An 18,285-nucleotide genomic window follows, 5' to 3' on the forward strand; every position below is an offset into this window, starting at 1 on the left:
GGGTCTCAAGAAATGAGATGGACCGTCAGTATTTCAGGTGTGATCAATTTTCAGATATTGGCACCATAGCTTGTGGACTCTATAACTTTCACAAAGACCAAGTAATATACACCAATTTGTACTTATTTTTACCAAAGATATGTAGCAGTATAAATTTTGGCCTAAATTTATGAAGAAAAAATACTAATTTGCTACATTTTATAACAGAAACAAAGAAATTAATTTTGTTTACAGAATTTTCAGTATTTTTTCTGTTATAGCGCAAAAAATAAAAAACCCAATGGTGATTAAATGCCACCAAAAGAAAGCTCTATTTGTGTGGAAAAAAAGGACGAAAATTTCATTTGGGCACAATGTTGTATGACTGAGCAATTGTCATTCAAATTGTGAGAGCATCGACAGCTGAAAATTGGTCTGGTTATTAAGGGGGTTTAAGTGCCCAGTGGTCAAGTGGTTAAGGTATTGTTGCCCACCCCTCAGTTAATTGCTTTGGGAGTACCCATGGTCAAATGCACACCCTGTATCCTACAATTAAAGTGATTCTAAACATAATTTTCCTTTAAAATTAAAAGAACATTTCATACTTACCTGCTCTGTACAATTGCCTTGCACAAAGCCTCTTCTCGAGTTCCCCACGGGGGCTCTGGGCTCCTTCCACCTTCTGAATGCCCTATAGCAAGCCATTTGCTATGGGGACACTTGTGCTTGCTTGCTCGCAAGCTGGCTCTGTGTGTCCATTGACAGAGCATGAGGTTCTCTTACCTTGAATTGACAACCATGGCCTTCACTGTGGTGTGCCCCATGCTGCGCTTCCTGCTGGCTGAGGTTGCATGATAACCTTTAGATATGAACAGAGTCACCTACCGTCTCAAAAGATGGCCTCATTCATCTCTGTGGATGATTACTGTGCACGTGTCTCCAACAATGTTCAAGAACCATTGTGAAGGACATATAACCACAAATCAGTTAAGGCCACAACTGTCTTGCATCAAAATGTGCACATCAGGGGTGTGTAATACATATGGTTATAGCAGTGGTTCTGAATTCCTGTCCTCGGGACCCATTAACAGGCTAGGTTTTGAAAGATAACTGAAATAAAACACTAGTATTCTAGTGGGTCCTGAGAACGGGTTGAGAACCACTGTGTTATAGGGATCAGGGGGTGTTTTTTTGCACATTGTTGGAAAGTGCATACTTCATTTCTTTTTGCTACCTTTTGATGCTTTGCTGCTTAATTCTTTCCTTCCTCGAGTAGCTTGGATAAACTGTGTTAACCCAATAGTCCTTTTTTCTACGACTGCTGTTACCAGTAAGTGTTCTTTGCCACGTTGCTTTAACTCAAAAGCTTCACTGCAAAGTTGCTGACTAAGCAAATATCCTCCTGTAGTATCTAAGATCTCCATCAAAGCTTAAAACTATACAGAAGAATCCAGGGCCAACTTCTGCTAGCTAAACCTGACTCAGGAGTAAGTAAGAAACAGCTTGAAGCTGATGTCAGATTTCCGAAGTCTTCAGCATATGGCTCGCAGAAATAAGACTGGATTTCATTTCTTTCGTTCATCAGAAGTTCCTTTCATGTTCTGTAATTGAAAGCGTGTGTGTTCCAGTGTATAGCCTTGGATATGTATGCCCTCTGGCACTCCTGTTTCTAATTTCCTGAGTTAAAAGCAGAGTCCTTCAAAAGAAGAGGAGAACTACGATAATTTCTCCCTGACATGCTGCTTTGGGCCCTACTCCACAGGACTCGTCTTCTGTTAGGCCACTGTAGGACCATCATCTGTGGAGCCAATCCACATCTACCAAGGGTGGTAGAGTTTTCTTTCCTGTGTCAGGCGTGCCCATCTTCCATTGTACTAGTATTTTTTTTTCCATTGTTGGCTTCCAAACTAATACATGGCTGGTGCCTCATATAGCATGCTGCCTTTTGAACCTTTTGTTGTGGTTCTGCTAGACTTGACTAATATACCAGTGGTTGGAATTTTATGCTTCACAGTTCTTATAATGTGGCTTTAACCATTTCTGAAGTAAAAAGTAGGGAAGGCCATGTTATGAGATGCTTTTATGTAAATAGGCCAATGACTTCAAGTCATAGCTTAAGAGCAGTGAAGCTTAACCACTTAAGACCCAGACCAAAATGCAGCTAACGGCCCCGGCCAGGTTTTGCGATTCGGCACTGCGTCGCTTTAACAGACAATTGCGTGGTCGTGCGACGTGGCTCCCAAACAAAATTGGCGTCCTTTTTTTCCCACAAATAGAGCTTTCTTTTGGTGGTATTTGATCACCTCTGCAGTTTTTATTTTTTGCGCTATAAACAAAAATAGAGCGACAATTTTGAAAAAAACTCAAAATTTTTGCTATAATAAATATCCCCCAAAAATATATATAAAAAAAAAATTTCCTCAGTTTAGGCCGATACGTATTCTTCTACCTATTTTTGGTAAAAAAAAATCGCAATAAGCGTTTATCGGTTGGTTTGCGCAAAATTTATAGCGTTTACCAAATAGGGGATAGTTTTATTGCATTTGTATTATTATTATTTTTTTTACTACTAATGGCGGCGATCAGCGATTTTTTCCGTGACTGCGACATTATGGCGGACACTTCGGACAATTTTGACACATTTTTGGGACCATTGTCATTTTCACAGCAAAAAATGCATTTAAAATGCATTGTTTACTGTGAAAATGGCAATTGCTGTTTGGGAGTTAACCACAAGGGGGCTCTGATGGGGTTATGTGTGACCTCATGTGTGTTTACAACTGTAGGGGGGCATGGCTGTAGATGGGACGTCATCGATTGTGTATCCCTATAAAAGGGATCACACGATCGATGCCGCCACCACAGTGAAGAACGGGGAAGCTGTGTTTACACACAGCTCTCCCCGTTCTTCAGCTCCGGGGACTGATCGCGGGACTCCAGCGGCGATCGTGTCCCGTGGTCCCAGTTACGGAGCTTCGGACCGGGTCGTGGCCGCGCGCCTGCGACCCATGGCTGGGTACTAGAACAGGACGTACCTGTAGGTGCATGTGCCCAGCCGTGCCATTCTGCCGACGTAAATGTGCAGGAGGCGGTCCTTAGGTGGTTAACTAGTTACTGACCGCCCACCGTCGTTATACGTCATCACTTTAAAGATGAATATCTCTGTAACGGCAGTAGCTGCTGCCACAATGGAGATATTCATCTCTTCAGTGGGCGGTCCGGTACACGATAACGGCGGTCTCCGCGGCGGATTCGCCGCGAGATCGCCATTATCGGTGGCGGGAGAGGGGCCCCCTCCCGCCGCTCTCCCGCGCCCTCCGCCACTTACCGTAGCCGTCGGTAGCGGCGGAGGCGATCGGGACCGTTCGGCAGCTGAGCGGGGACGAGACTGAAGGAAAAATCTCCTTCGCCCGTCCCCATAGCTCTGCTGGGAGGAAGTGACGTCAAAATGTCAGTCCCGCCCAGCGTCTTAAAGCAACATTTATTTTTTTTTGTCATTTAAAAAAATGACATTTCCAATTTTTTTTTTTTTTTTTTTGCATTTAAAGGGTCACTAAAGGAATTTTTTTTTTTAGCTAAATAACTTCCTTTACCTTGCTGCAGTCCTGGTTTCATGTCCTCATTGTTCGTTTTTGCTTTCATGTTGCTGTAAATCCTCTCTGTTCTGGACACTTCCTGGTTGCCTGTTTCCTGATAACCACAGTACTGGGAGATTTCTCACGGTGGTCACTAATCAAGGAGGTGTGATTACTGTGTGTAAAACTAAACTGGATTGGTGCTGAGGGGTTTTAGACAAAGTATCACTGCTCTCTATTGGCTGACTGCCCTCTAGTGGCTCTCTGTACATCAGAGAACCAGCAAACAACAGCAAAAACGAAACTACACTGCAGGCACATTATATGATTGTTTTTTTATCTATTTTTAATCATTTTTAAAAGGAATCAGTTAACTATTATGTCTCTATGCCCTGTAAACAGTCATTTCAGCTAAAAAAAAAAATTCCTTTAGTGACCCTTTAAGCCTAAATATGAGATCTCATATTTAAGAGGACCTGTCATGCTTTTTTCTATTACAAGGGATGTTTGCATTCCTTGTAATAGGAATAAAAGTGATAATTCTTTTTTTATTTATTTTTTATTTCAGTGTTAAAAATTGTAAAATAAATAAAAATAAATGCGAAAACCCAAAACAATTTTTTTTAAAGCGCCCCGTCCCGACGAGCTCGCGTGTAGAAGCGAACGTATACGCGAGTAGCGCCCGCATATGAAAACGGTGTTCAAACCACACACGTGTTCAAACCTCGCCGCGATCGTTAGAGCGAGAGCAACAATTTTAGCCTTAGGCCTACTCTGTAACTCAAAAAATGCAACCTGTAGAATTTTTTAAACGTCGCCTATCGAGATTTTTATGGGTAAAAGTTTGACGCCATGCCACAAGCGGGCGCAATTTTTAAGCGTGACATGTTGGGTATCATTTTACTTGGCGTGACATTATCTTTCACAATATATAAAAAAATTGGGCCAAATGTATTGTTGTCTTATTTTTTAATTTAAAAAGTGAATTTTTTCCAAAAAAGTGCGCTTGTAAGACCGCTGCGCAAATACGGTGTGACGAAAAGTATTGCAATGACTGCCATTTTATTCTCTAGGGTGTTAGAAAAAAATATATATATAATGTTTGGGGGTTTTAAGTAATTTTCTAGCAAAAAAAAATGTTTTAGTCTCGTAAACACCAACTCTGGGGCTAAAGTGGTTAATGATTAAATTACAATGCAGTAGGAATCGAATATATATATATATATATATATATATATATATATATATATATATATACATCACATCACATCACATCACATCACACACACACACACACAGTGTATATAAAGTGTCTCCACGCCCCTGTTAAAATGTCAGGTTTCTGTGGTGTAAAAAAATGAGACAGAGCTAAATCATTTCAGAACTGTTTCCAACTTTAATGTGACCTATAAACTGTACAACTCAGTTGAACAACAAACTGAAATCTTTTAGGTGGAGGAAAGTAAAAATACAAATATAAAATAATATGGATGCAGAAGTGTGCACACCCTTAAACTAATACTTTGTTGAAGCATCTTTTGATTTTATTATAGCGCGGAGTCTTTTTGGGTATGAGTCTATCAGCATGGCACATCTTGACTTGCCAATATTTGCCCACTCTTCTTTGCAAAAACACTCCAAATCTGCCAGATTGTGAGGGCATCTCCTGTGCACAGCCCTCTTCAGATCACCCCACAGATTTTTAATCAGATTTAGGTCCGGGCTCTGGATGGCCCTTTCCAAAACTTTAGCCTTCCTCTGGTAAAGCCATTCCTTCGTTGATTTGGATGTATGCTTTGTGTCGTCATGCTGAAAGATGAAGTTCCTCTTCATGTTCAGCTTTCTAGCAGAAGCCTGAAGGTTTTGTGCCAATATTGACTGATATTTGGAACTGTTCATAATTCCCTCTACCTTGACTAAGACCCCTGTTCCAGTTGAAAAAAAAACAGCCCCAAAGCATGATGCTGCCACCATCATGCTTAACGGTGGGTATGGTAATCTTTTGGTGATGTGCAGTGTTTTTTTTGCTAAACATATATTTTGGAATTATGGCCAAAAAGTTCAACCTTGGTTTCATCAAATCATAACACATTTTCTTGCATGCTTTTGGGAGACTTCAGATGTGTTTTTGCAAAATGTAGCCAGGCTTGGATGTTTTTCTTTGTAACAAAGGGCTTCCATCTTGCCACTCTACCCCATAGCCCAGACATATAAGAATACGGGAGATTGTTGTCACATGTACTACACAGCTAGTACTTGAACTACAGATCCCTCTGAAGCCTTGGAAGATCTCTGCGGACCTATGCTATATTTTTAACTTTTTGCTATAATAAATATCCCCCCAAAAAATAAACACATTTCTTTATCAGTTTAGGCCAATATGTATTTTACATATTTTTTGTAAAAAAAAAACTGCAATAAGCGTATATTGATTTGTAATAGGGGATAGATTTATGGCTTTTATATAATATATATATATATATATATATATATATATATATATATATATATATATATATATATATATATATATATATACATGTAATGGTGGTGATCAGCATTTTTTAGGCAGACTGCAACATTGTTTCGGACACTTTTTGGTGACCATTGACATTTATACAGCAATCAGTGCTATAAAAATACACTGATTACTGTATAAATGTCACTGGCAGGCAAAGGGGTTAACACTAGGGGGTGAACAAGGGGTTAAATGTGTTCCCTGGGAGGCGTTTCTAGCTGTGGGGGGAGGGGACTGACTGGGAGTACAGAGAGATCACTGTTCCTAATCACTAGGAACAGACGATTACTCTGAACTCCCCCTGTAAGAACAGGGATCTGTTAGTTTACATTGACAAATCCCCGTTCTGGCTCTCTGTGGAGCGGTCGTGGTTGGCTGGCGGACATCGCCAAAGTCCGATGTAGCTGTTAAAGGGATCTCTGTACAGTTACGGCGATTTGCGGGAAGAGCCAACCTGCCGCCGTATAATGATGGTGGCTGGTCAGCAAGTGGTTAAAGGGAATGCTCCTAATCTTAGCTTATTACCTGTATAAAAGACACCTGTCCACAGAAGCAATCAAACAGATTGCAATCTTCACCATGCCCAAGACTAAAGAGCTCTCCATGGATCTCAGCAACAAAATTGTAGACTTACACATGGCTTGAATGGGCTACAAGACCATCGTCCATCAGCTTGGTGAGTGGGTGACAACAGTGCAATTAATCACAAATGGAAGAAGCACAAAATAACTGTCAATCTCCCTCGTTCTGGGTCTCCAGATCTCACCTGGTGGAGTTTCAATGATCGTGGGAATGGTGAGGAATCAACCCAAAGCTACACGGGAGAATCTTGTCAATGATCTCAAGGCAGCTGGGACCATAGTCCCCAACAAAAAAATTGGTCTAAAGTACTGAAAACCTGCAGCACCCGCAAGGTCCCTAGCTCAAGAAAACACATGTACAGATCTGTCCTGAAGATTGATAATGAACATTTGAATAATTCAGAGGAAAACTGAGTGAAAGTGCTCTGGTCAAATGAGACCAAAATCTAGCCCTTTGGCATCAACTCAACTCTTCGCGTTTGGAGAAGGAGGAATGCTGCCTATGACCCCAAGAACACCATCCCCTTCGTCAAACATGGAGGTGGAAACATAATGCTTTGAGGGTGTTTTTCTGCTAAGGGGACAGGACAACTTCACTGCGTCAAAGGGACAATGGACGGGGCCATGTACTGTCAAATCTTGGGTGAGAACCTCCTTCCCTCAGCCAGGGCATTGAAAATGGGTTATGGATGGTTATTTCAGCATGACAATGGCCCAAAACACAGGGCTAAGACTACAAAGGAGTGGCTCAGGAAGAAGCACGTTAAGGTCCTGGAGTGGCCCAGCCAGTCTCCAGACCTTAATTCCATAGAAAATATGTGGAGGGAGCTGAAGGTTCGACTTACCAAACGTCTGCCTCAAAACCTTAATGACTTGGAGATGATCTGCAAAGAGGAGTGGGACAAAATCCCTCCCAAGGTGTTTGCAAACCTGGGGGCCAAAAACAAGAAACATCTGACCTCTGTGATTGCCAACAAGTACAATGTCATGTTCTGCAAAGGGGTCAAATACCTTTTTCACTCAAAATGCAAATCCATTTATATATATATATATATATATATATATATATATATATATATATATATATTTTTTTTTAACAAGCTGTGATACTTGCCAAAGGGGGCAGTACAAGATATTAACTCTGCAGGGTGCCCAAACTTTTGCAGACGCCATTTTTTGGTTTTCTATCATTTTGAAAGTGTAAATGATGGAAATCAAATAAAATGTTTTTTGACATATAAGAATGTCTAATCTGTAATTTGATGCCTGTTGGAGATTTTTCCATCTTTCCTTGGCTTCGTTATGCACATTAATACAAATTTTTACCTGGGGTGCCCAAACTTTCGATCCCCACCGTATGTGTGTGTGTGTGTGTATATATATATATATATAATATATATATATATATATATATATATATATATATATACATATATATAGTGTGTGTGTGAGACTTTGAGAGGGGAGGGCTGTGTCCCATTGAAATGTCTGCAATCTTTCATTGTTCCACCTTGTGCCAAGTCCTATGAGTGCCTGCATCATTTATATAATAGTGTAATAACTGTGACATTCAAAAGCATTTCTAAGTCAGCCCAATACTAATACTATTTTAAACAGAAATAAAGACCACATTCTTTACCATGTTATTTGTCTCTCTACTGGAATTGCCAGTCTTGCTGAGGTGCAGTGATCTTGGTGTCAGAAGCCGTGGGTGTTAGCTGAACCTGGTTGGTGATATATAATGCTGGCATGTACAGAGAACAGAGCTTCCAAGCATGGATGGACTAGCTGATGTTTATATGATTATCAGAAACCATCAATTACTTATGTAGCACTACCCCTGAAGGAGCTGCTGGTTTAGATTTGGGCCTGCCGTTACCTTACTGTTCCATTTGCTCGTTTCAGGGGTTCTCCTTGAAGAGTTGTCCATAAGAATGTCTACACCAAACACGAAGTTCAAGGGTTTTATTAAACACAGTTCTCCAACAGAGGGGTAGAGGGATAGGGAAAGACTCAGGTACTTTTGCTTTGCGGATCACGGGTACAACTTAGATCCAGAGGACTAACTCAGCTCCACACTGGATTTCAGCAACCACCAGATAGGCCTACTCTCACTGCCCTAGCAGCTGGTGCGAAGCTCGTCAAAGTCTCTGCCACAGACTTGATAAGTGTTGTCAGGCCGTCCCACGATCTTCTGCCACAAGAGCGCGTGGCCACTCGCACACTTTGTATAGTTCTAATAAAGTACACAACTCACGGTGCCTAGAATCTTTCAGCCAGAGGGGCAGCACAGTGAGGCAAATCCGCCAGGTTACGTCCATCAATTGAATCCCACTGGTTCAGCTTCCTTTCATAGATAAGGTAGCGAAGGACCATCCCTGGACTAGTAAGCCCCGAGGCTACGAAACAGCTTACACATCCCTGAGGCCAGGAGGGCCATTAGGTCAGGATCGGAAGACCAACCCCGCCAAAACGGTGTCTGTGCCTTAAGTACCCCTCCCCAGAATGCACAGTGGGTTGACCATGCCTCCTGAGACACTTCTGGGAGAGAGATACCCAATACATCCAGCATGTTGCCTTTCCAATCTTGACCTGCGGTGACAGCAATACCCACCGTCAAGGGGAAACTTGCGCAACCCAGCTGAACTGAAACAGAACCAACAATTTAGCATCATTATTCTGAGCTAAACTACTGCTCAGACAACTATAATTTAACACATAGCGCCCACTCAATGAGAGCATGGTGCTACACTTAATATCTTTCAGAAGCGCTCTATATATTTTTGAGCAAGCAGTGTTTGGATGCTGTTGTTTCTGCAAAGTAGGTATGACTACGTTTTGACAGACAGGGTGCCCCAACTTTTGCACATGGCATGTTATATTTTATTGTTTCCAGTGTGATCAATTGAGCATATACTGAAATTAACAAGTTGGAGCAATTGTATTTTGCTTTTTCCTATGTACAGTATACCAATAAAGATGTCTCTCTAAGTTGGTGAAGTGGTGAGGCTTACCCTTAAAGCTGTAACAGTTAAATCATTTGTAAAGCTTCCATTTTTTCTTTTAAATAGTAAACATGTCATACTTGCCTGCTCTGTGCACTGGCTTTCCACTGAGCAGCCATGCTTCTCCTCTTCGGCAAGTGCCCCATAGAAAGCTGCTTTCTTTGGGGGCACTCTGGTGTGAGCTCACTTCCAAGCTTCTCTGCCTGCGTAGTGAGACACAGGCTCCCTTGTTGTAGGATTTGATTGACGGCAGCAGGAGCCAATGGGGTTGATTTACTTAAGGCAAAAATACTGTGCACTGCAATAGGGGTGCAACGGATCAAAAAACTCACGGATCGGATCGATCCTCGGATCAGGAGTCACGGATCGGATCATTTTCGGATCGGCAAAAAAAAAAATGATTTATGAAAATAAGTCTGATTCAAGTCTGGGCCATCAAGTCATCACCATCACTGTTCCAGTCCAACATTGCCCCCACACTAGTAAACACTGTAATAATAGCCAGTTTAACATTGCCCCCACACTAGTAAACACTGTAATAGAATAGCCAGTCCAACATCCAACTCACTGTACTTGCACTGTAATGTCCACCATTGTCCCCCACTCGTCGTCATCACCATCACTGTTCCAGTCCAACATTGCCCCCACACTAGTAAACAGTAACACTGTGATAGCCATTTTAACATTGCCCCACTAGTATAATCATACAGTAATAGAAATTCCAACATTCAACTGAACTCACTGTACTCAGTTCGGTTGCAGTACGCGCTCTTGCAGAATAGAAGATCCACGAGCAGAGGGAGGGGTGATGACGTCAGCGCGCACCGCAGCCGGGTGTACCAAGATGGCCGACCGCTTCGGAGCTAGGCCGAAGCCGCGGCCTTTCCTAAGGCCGTGGCGGCGGTGCGCTTCCGCAGATCGCATTCTGTGCCGATCCGAACAGGTCGACCCGTTCGGATCACGGATCGGTCACGATCCGTTGCACCCCTACACTGCAAGTACACTTGTTCCAGAGCTTAGTAAATGAGGTAAAGTTTCACTTTGCAAAGAATACTCCATGCAAGGAAAATAGAAAAACAGCGTTGTTGCTTGCATATGATTGGGCGATAGTGTCCCCACATTTTAGAGCTTTCCCTCAGATCTAAAGCAACTGCACTTGCAGTGCACAGTATATTTGCTTTTAGTAAATTGACCTTCCTGGCTTCTGCTATTATCAATCAAATGTATAGTTACCAGAAGGCCATCCATGCCAGAAAGGTCCAGCGATGATCCAGACAAAAATGGAATGTCCTGGTCATTCAAATTCAGTATAGAACTAGCAATCCTATCTTGCAAAAAATAAATAAAGGAACTGTTGGGCTAAAATAAGGTGGTCAAGACCCTTTATTACTGGGGTCATTTTGACTAATATTCACATTGATAAAACATGTAATTTCCCAATAGGTGCCTACATTTTGTATTTTAATATAAATCCACTTTTTTACCTAAGTAAAGTCAAGCAAGTGATGTACAAATATGAAATTATAGCTGTGTTAATTTAAAGGTATACCTAAGTGGACATGTCCAAAGGTCAGAAGATTTTGGATTCGAGTATACAACTTTATCTACTCGTTGACCCAGTTGAACATGGCTAAATCTGCAAAGCAGGCTCTTTTGGGTGACAGGGTGGTGGGGGCCTCTAAAGCTCAAAGGCGCTTGCTTATGTTTATTTTTATATCAGCTAAAATCACGATAGCTAGAAATTGGCGCTCCGCCTCCTTGCCACTTGAACAGCTTAAAAGGAAACTGTCATGGTTGATGTTAAATGAAAGATTGACGGCCCTGGTTCAGGACAAGCTGGAGAATTTCAAAAAGGTTTGGGATCCATGGCTGGCTTATTTAACTAACGATCTAAGATCGCTGGAGGGGTGAGCTACAGTAATGGTTCCATTTGGCGGATTACTGGGGGCTGGCCGGTCGCTCTTCTATCTATTCTCTCTCTTTTCTGCTCTTTCTTTTCTTCCTTTTCTTTACTATGTACGTTTCTGTCCACTTCTTTACGTCTCCACCTTTCCTACGGAAGATGTTTGATGCGGGTCCTCCCGTCTGGATAGCAATATTGGTGATAAGATGGGTTTGGGGTTTCCAGACCTGGGACCCCTGACTGACGGGTTATGGGCCTACTTAGGTTGGGTCATTGAATATTTGAGGGGAACTACACCCCGTGTTTTATTTTGAAGTATTTTGTTATGTGTTCTTCCTATTTGTTATGATGAAGATGCCAAACAATATAAGGTGTTATGCACTGTGATCGAGACCTTTCCGGGGCTCATTGACACTTCCAGAATATGTGGCGATGCATTTCTATTGTTGTAATACTTTTTCTTTCTTTCAATAAAAACTATTGAAATATTAAGGTATACCTAAAGCCAGTTTTTTTCATTTGTTTTTGGATAGTGTAAGGAAAAGTTTAAAGAAAAACATTTTTTTTTCCCTTCCTTCCTGATTTCCACTAGGGGAGATTTTCCTTTACTTCCTGCCTCAAGGCACAACATGATGTGAAAAGAGATCTAAGGCTGATTTAAGAGTGACCCTGTCTGAATTTAAAGCGAACCAGTGGACAGGCTTTAGACATTCACATTGTTACATATTCTTGTAAATGAGCTTAAAATAACTCCTGACCTCTTTCAGCAGAAGCACTGAAGTCATTTTCTCAGCAGCTCAGCTTCCCTGCTCATTCCTTCCTGAGAACCTGCTCTGTGTTTACTTAAGAGAAAGAAGTCTGGAAGGAAAGGACACATGGTTGACTTCAGTGCTTTGAATTTAGAGGGTGAATTGCCCCATGGTACCTGCAGCTATAAAACTCAGTGGAGTCGTCTTTTTAAAACTCATTAAAGTGATTGTAAACCCAGATAAAACAAAAAAGGAAAAAACTGCAAGACAAAGGCATAATGAGCTAGTATGCATCGCATACTAGCTCAATTATGAAATACTTACCTTAGAACGATACTGTTGCAGCGGTCCAGGCACACTGCTGTGACATGTTATCCCGGAGTTACTTTTGGGTTTGCGGGCTCTGGCTCTGTGATTGGCTAGAGCTGCGATGACATCACTCCCACACATGCAAGTTTAGGAGAAATTCACGGTACCTGCAGGTAAGCCATATTATAGGCTTACCTGTAGGTAAAAGTGATTGTACAGGGTTTACAACCACTTTGACCACTTCAGCCCCGGAATGTTTTACCCCCGTTAACCACTTCAGCCCCGGACCATATTGCTGGTCAATGAACAGGCCCCTTTATGCGATTCGGCACTGCGTCGCTTTAACTGCTTGAAAGAAAACCATCGGGTTTTTAGGAAAAAACTGAAGACCCACCTCTTCTGAAAGACCTGTACAACTCTGGATGCCAGCGCCTTGAGGCGATTAAGTTCGCATTTGTTTGCGCTATACAAGTTTCTCACTCACTCACTCACTCACTGACAATTGCGCGGTCGTGCGACGTGGCTCCCAAACAAAATTGGCGTCCTTTTTTTCACACAAATAGAGCTTTCTTTTGGTGGTATTTGATCACCTCTGCGGTTTTAATTTTTTGCGCTATAAACAAAAATAGAGCGACAATTTTTGAAAAAAAATGAATATTTTTTACTTTTTGCTATAATAAATATCCCCAAAAATATATAAAAAAAATATTTTTTTCCTCAGTTTAGGCCGATGGGTATTCTTCTACATATTTTTCGTTAAAAAAACGCAATAAGCATTTATTGATTGGTTTGCGCAAAAGATATAGCGTCTACAAAATAGGGGGTAGTTTTATGGCATTTTTATTAATATTTTTTTTTTTTTACTAGTAATGGCGGCGATCAGCAATTTTTATCGGTACTGCGACTTAATGGCGGACACATCGGACACTTTTGACACATTTTTGGGACCATTGGCATTTTTATAGCGATCAGTGCTATAAAAATGCATTGATTACTATAAAAATGCCACTGGCAGGGAAGGGGTTAACACTAGGGGGCGAGGAAGGCGATATGTTCCCTGTGTGTGTTCTAACTGAAGGGGGGGTGGACTGACTAGGGGAAATGACTTATCGCTGTTCATACATTGTATGAACAGACGATCCGTCATTTCTCCCCCTGACAGGACCGGGAGCTGTGTGTGTTTACACACACAGCTCCCGGTTCTCGCTCTGTAACGAGCGATCGCGGGTGCCCGGCGGTGATCGCGACCGCCGGGCACACGTCGGCACCAGGGGCGAGCGGGGGGCACGCGTGTGCCCCTATTGGCTGAAATGCGAGATGACGTATAGCTACGTGATCTCGCGCAGCCGAGCCGACCTGCCGCCGTATAACTGCGTCGGCTAGTGGTTAATGACCAGAGCATTTTTTGCGATTCGGCACTGCGTCACTTTAACTGGCAATTGCGCGGTCATGAGATGCTTTGCCCAAACAAAATTGATGTCCTTTTTTCCCCCACAAATAGAGCGTTCTTTCGGTGGTATTTTATCACTTCTAAGTTTTTTTTTCACGCTATAATTAAGAAAGACCGACAATTTTGAAAAAAACTAAACTATATTTTTTTTACTTTTTGCTATAATAAATATCCCCCCCAAATAGAAAAAAAATTGAAAAACAAAACAAATTTCTGTATCAGTTTAGGCCAATATGTTTTCGAATACATATTTTTGTGAAAACAAATCTCAATAAGTGTATATTGATTGGTTTGCGCAACAGTTTTAGCGTTTTTGGGACCGCTAATATTTATACAGTGATCAGTGTTATAAAAATGCACTGATTACTTTATAAATTACACTGGCAGGGATGGGGTTAACACTAGTAGTGATCAAGGGGTTAAAAGTGTTCCCTAGGGAGGTGTTTCTAACTGTGTGGGAGGGGACTGACTGGAGGAGGAGAGAGATTGCTGTTCCTGATCACTTGAGACAGACAATCACTCTCTACTCCCCTGTCAGAACGGGATCTGTTTGTTTACATTGACAGATCCCCATTCTGGCTCTCTGTGGCCACGTGCATCGGATCCTCCACCATGCAGCGAGCGTGCACGCGCCCACCTGCTATAGCTCTTAAGAGCCGACGTACAGCTACGGCGATTCACGGGAACGAGTTGACCTGCCGCAGTATAATGGCAAGAGCTGGCCAGCAAGTTGTTAAAAATAGCATTAGAGCTTATTAACAGTGCTTTATTATTTTAAAAGAAAAGCCAGTGACCCTGACCGTTAGAACTGCACATAGTGGGGTTAATTTACTAAAGGCAAATAGACTGTGCAGTTGCACATTACATAGACATTTGCTCCAGAGCTTAGTAAATGAGGGGAAGCTTTGCTGATCCATCATCCAATCATGTGCATGCAAAAATGCTGTTTTTTTTTTGTTTTTTTTGCATATGATTTTGTATTCTTTGCAAAGTAAAGCTTTACCTAATTTCTGGAGAACATGCCTCTGCAGAGTGCAACTGCACTTGCAAAGTGCACAGTCTATTTTCCTTTAGTGGATCAATCCTAGTGTGTCTCATATTGATGTCTGTGTGTACAGAGAACCTAAACCGATAGCGCATATTTTAACTGTAAGAGTGCTGTAATGGCACTTGTATGTAATCCTCGATAGAGAAAAATACCCCATAAAACAGCCTGATTAATTTGTCCAGTAGATGGAAATCTGGGCGTTATTGCACTAGAGCCACTCGTGTATGATCTGTAGCCATCTGGTTTTGTGTACTCCATATAATTGATATGTTCCATATTTAGATGCTATGGACTGTGCATGCATGTCATCACATGGATTGTGTATTTCCAAGCTACAGATTATATCTGTTCAGTAGCTCCTGTATTTGGCAGCTTGTACCTCAATTGTTTCCAGCTTTACTAAATAGTGGCACAGTGAAAAGCTATAGAATATTAGTTCCACTCTCTCTAAAACAGTTTAATATTCTAATTACCGGGGTCTCCAAACTACGGCCCTCCAGTTGTTCAGGAACTTCAATTCCCATCATGCCTACTCATGTCTGTGAATGTCACAGTTTTACAATGCCTCATGGGATATGTAGGTCCGCAACAGCTGGAGGGCCGTAGTTTGGAGATCCCATACTATACAGAGATATGAGCAAAGGTTTGCATATTGGCGCATGTTTATCCGAACTCGCTCAGTCTTGCAAATGAAAGTGGTCAGTGTCATGATTTTTTTCCAAAACCGTAATTACTCATACCAATTTAGGACAAACTAAGTGCTTTTTATAATTAAACAGTTTAACACAGCTTGATGCCTTTTCAGAAATCTGGAAAATCCAAGGAATAATTAGGAGTATTTTGCGATTATTATGGAATATGTTCTTTAGTACATTTATATGTTGATCTATTTTTTTGTGCTTTATTATAAAATTTAGAGAGCTCAATGAAGGACTATATAAAATGCTTCAACTCATAGCAGCAATTTCTTTAGGGTTCATCTTGTTGAGTTCAGATTACCGTATTTTCTGGCATATAAGACGACTTTCTAACCCCTTAAAATCTTCTTAAAAGTCGGGGGTCGTCTTATACGCCGGTAACCTAACATCTTACCTTACCAGAATCGCGGGCGTACGATTTTTCAAAAGCTGCGCCTCCGACGTCTTCTGTTCCGTGATAGGCGGAAACAATCAGCTTCCCAGGAGGCACTGTGTTCAGTGTCCGCCTATCACGGAGGGCCTCTCGTCCTGTGTTTAGTGTCCGCCTATCCTCGGACGAGAGGGCCTCCGTGATAGGCGAACACTGAACACAGTGCCTCCTGGGAAGCTGAATGTTCCGCCTATCAGGGAACAGAAGACGTCGGAGGCGCGGCTTTTGAAAAATCATACGGCCGCGATTCTGGTAAGGTAAGATGTTAGGTTACACGGCCGCGATTCGCATGGGATAAGGTAAGGGCACGGTCTGGTCATGTAATGGGGCAGGTCTGGTCATGTAATGGGGCACGGTCTGGTCATGTAATGGGGCACGGTCTGGTCATGTAATGGGGCAGGTCTGGCATGTAATGGGGCACAGTCTGGTCATGTAATAGGGCAGGTCTGGCATGTAATGGGGCACAGTCTGGTCATGTAATGGGGCAGGTCTGGTCATGTAATGGGGCAGGTCTGGTCATGTAATGAGGCAGGTCTGGTCATGTAATGAGGCAGGTCTGGTCATGTAATGGGGCACAGTGAGGCAAGGCATGACTAGTAGGAAAGGGGGTAGTCTTATACGGTGAGTATATCCCAAAACCAACATTTTGGCTGGAAAATTAGGAGGTCGTCTTATACGCTGAGTCGTCTTATACGCCGGAAAATACGGTAATTGCTGAATCCTGTTAGTCTATTAAAGTCCAACTCCATATTAGTGTGTATGTGTGTGTGTGTATATATATATATATATATATATATCTCCAGCATCTCACAAAAGTGATTTCACCCCTCACATTTTTGTAAATATTTTATTATATCTTTTCATGTGACAACACTGAAGAAATGACACTTTGCTACAATGTAAAGTAGTGAGTGTAAAGCTTGTATAGCAGTGTAAATGCTGTACCCTCAAAATAACTCGACACACAGCCATTAGGGCACTTTCATGAAGGGGGGGGGGCGTCGGCGGGTACCATCGTTTTAGCAGTTCTTTGCGCGCACTTCGGCAGCGCTGGCTATTGATTTAATTGGCAGGGGCGTTTTAGGAGCGGTGTATTTACCGCTCCCGCAACTCCCCAAGGATGCTGCTTGCAGGACTTTTTTTCCTGTCCCGCAACTCAGGCTTTCACACTGGGGTGGCATAGGAGGCGTTTTTCAGGCGCTTTACACGCCTTCATTACAACATCATGGATTTGGTGGATGTTGGAGACCTTGTGCTCCTCCACCTTCTGTTTGAGGATACCCCACAGGTGGTCAATAGGGTTTAGGTCTGGAGACATGCTTTGCCAGTTCATCACCTTTACCCTCCGCTTCTTTAGCAGCTTCTTTAGCAAGGCTGTAGCCATCTTGGAGGTGTGTTTTGGGTCACTATCCTGTTGGAATACTGCCCTGCGGCCCAGTCTCCGAAGTGAAGGGGATCGTGCACTGCTTCAGTATGTCATAGTAGATGTTGGCATTCATGGTTCCCTCAATGAACTGTAGCTCCCCAGTGTCTGCAGCACTCATGCAGCCCCAGACCATGACACTCCCGCCACCATGCTTGACTGTAGGCAAGACACACTCATCTTTGTACTCCTCACCTATAAGGTTAGATCATGTGTCAATTACTTGAAAACAATACAGTTCTAGCTATATGCCCAGAAAGCTAAGAAACATTTTGTGTATTCCCATGAGAAAGCAGCTGGATAAAGATAAGTTTAAAACATAACTCCTCATATATAACAGATACAAGTTGGAGTCTTTAAAGCATATCCCACAGGTGTATAAATATGTTGCCTGTGTCCTGTACTGCAGGATTAAGATAAAAGGAGTTTTGATATATCTGTAAATGCCATATCTTGGAGTACAGTATAGGACTCTGGCCACACTCCCTTCCTTGGTTACACTCTGAATTGCTGCAAAACTAAGGATTCACAGAGTGGGTATGGTTATAGGCAAGGCACCCAAAGGAGGGGGAGGGGGGTGTATGTCCTTAAAAGCTTGCTAGTGTCCAATCAGTTAA

At 42.2% G+C, this 18,285-nt stretch overlaps 1 protein-coding gene across 4 annotated transcripts in view; it reads left to right on the top strand.

The window, feature by feature from the left end:
* Positions 1-18,285, top strand: part of TASP1 (taspase 1) — a 167,848-nt gene that overhangs the window by 102,658 nt on the left and 46,905 nt on the right. The gene's annotated exons all lie outside the window — the stretch shown is intronic.

This window comes from Rana temporaria, chromosome 4, assembly GCF_905171775.1.
Source record: "Rana temporaria chromosome 4, aRanTem1.1, whole genome shotgun sequence".
NCBI lineage: Eukaryota > Metazoa > Chordata > Amphibia > Anura > Ranidae > Rana > Rana temporaria.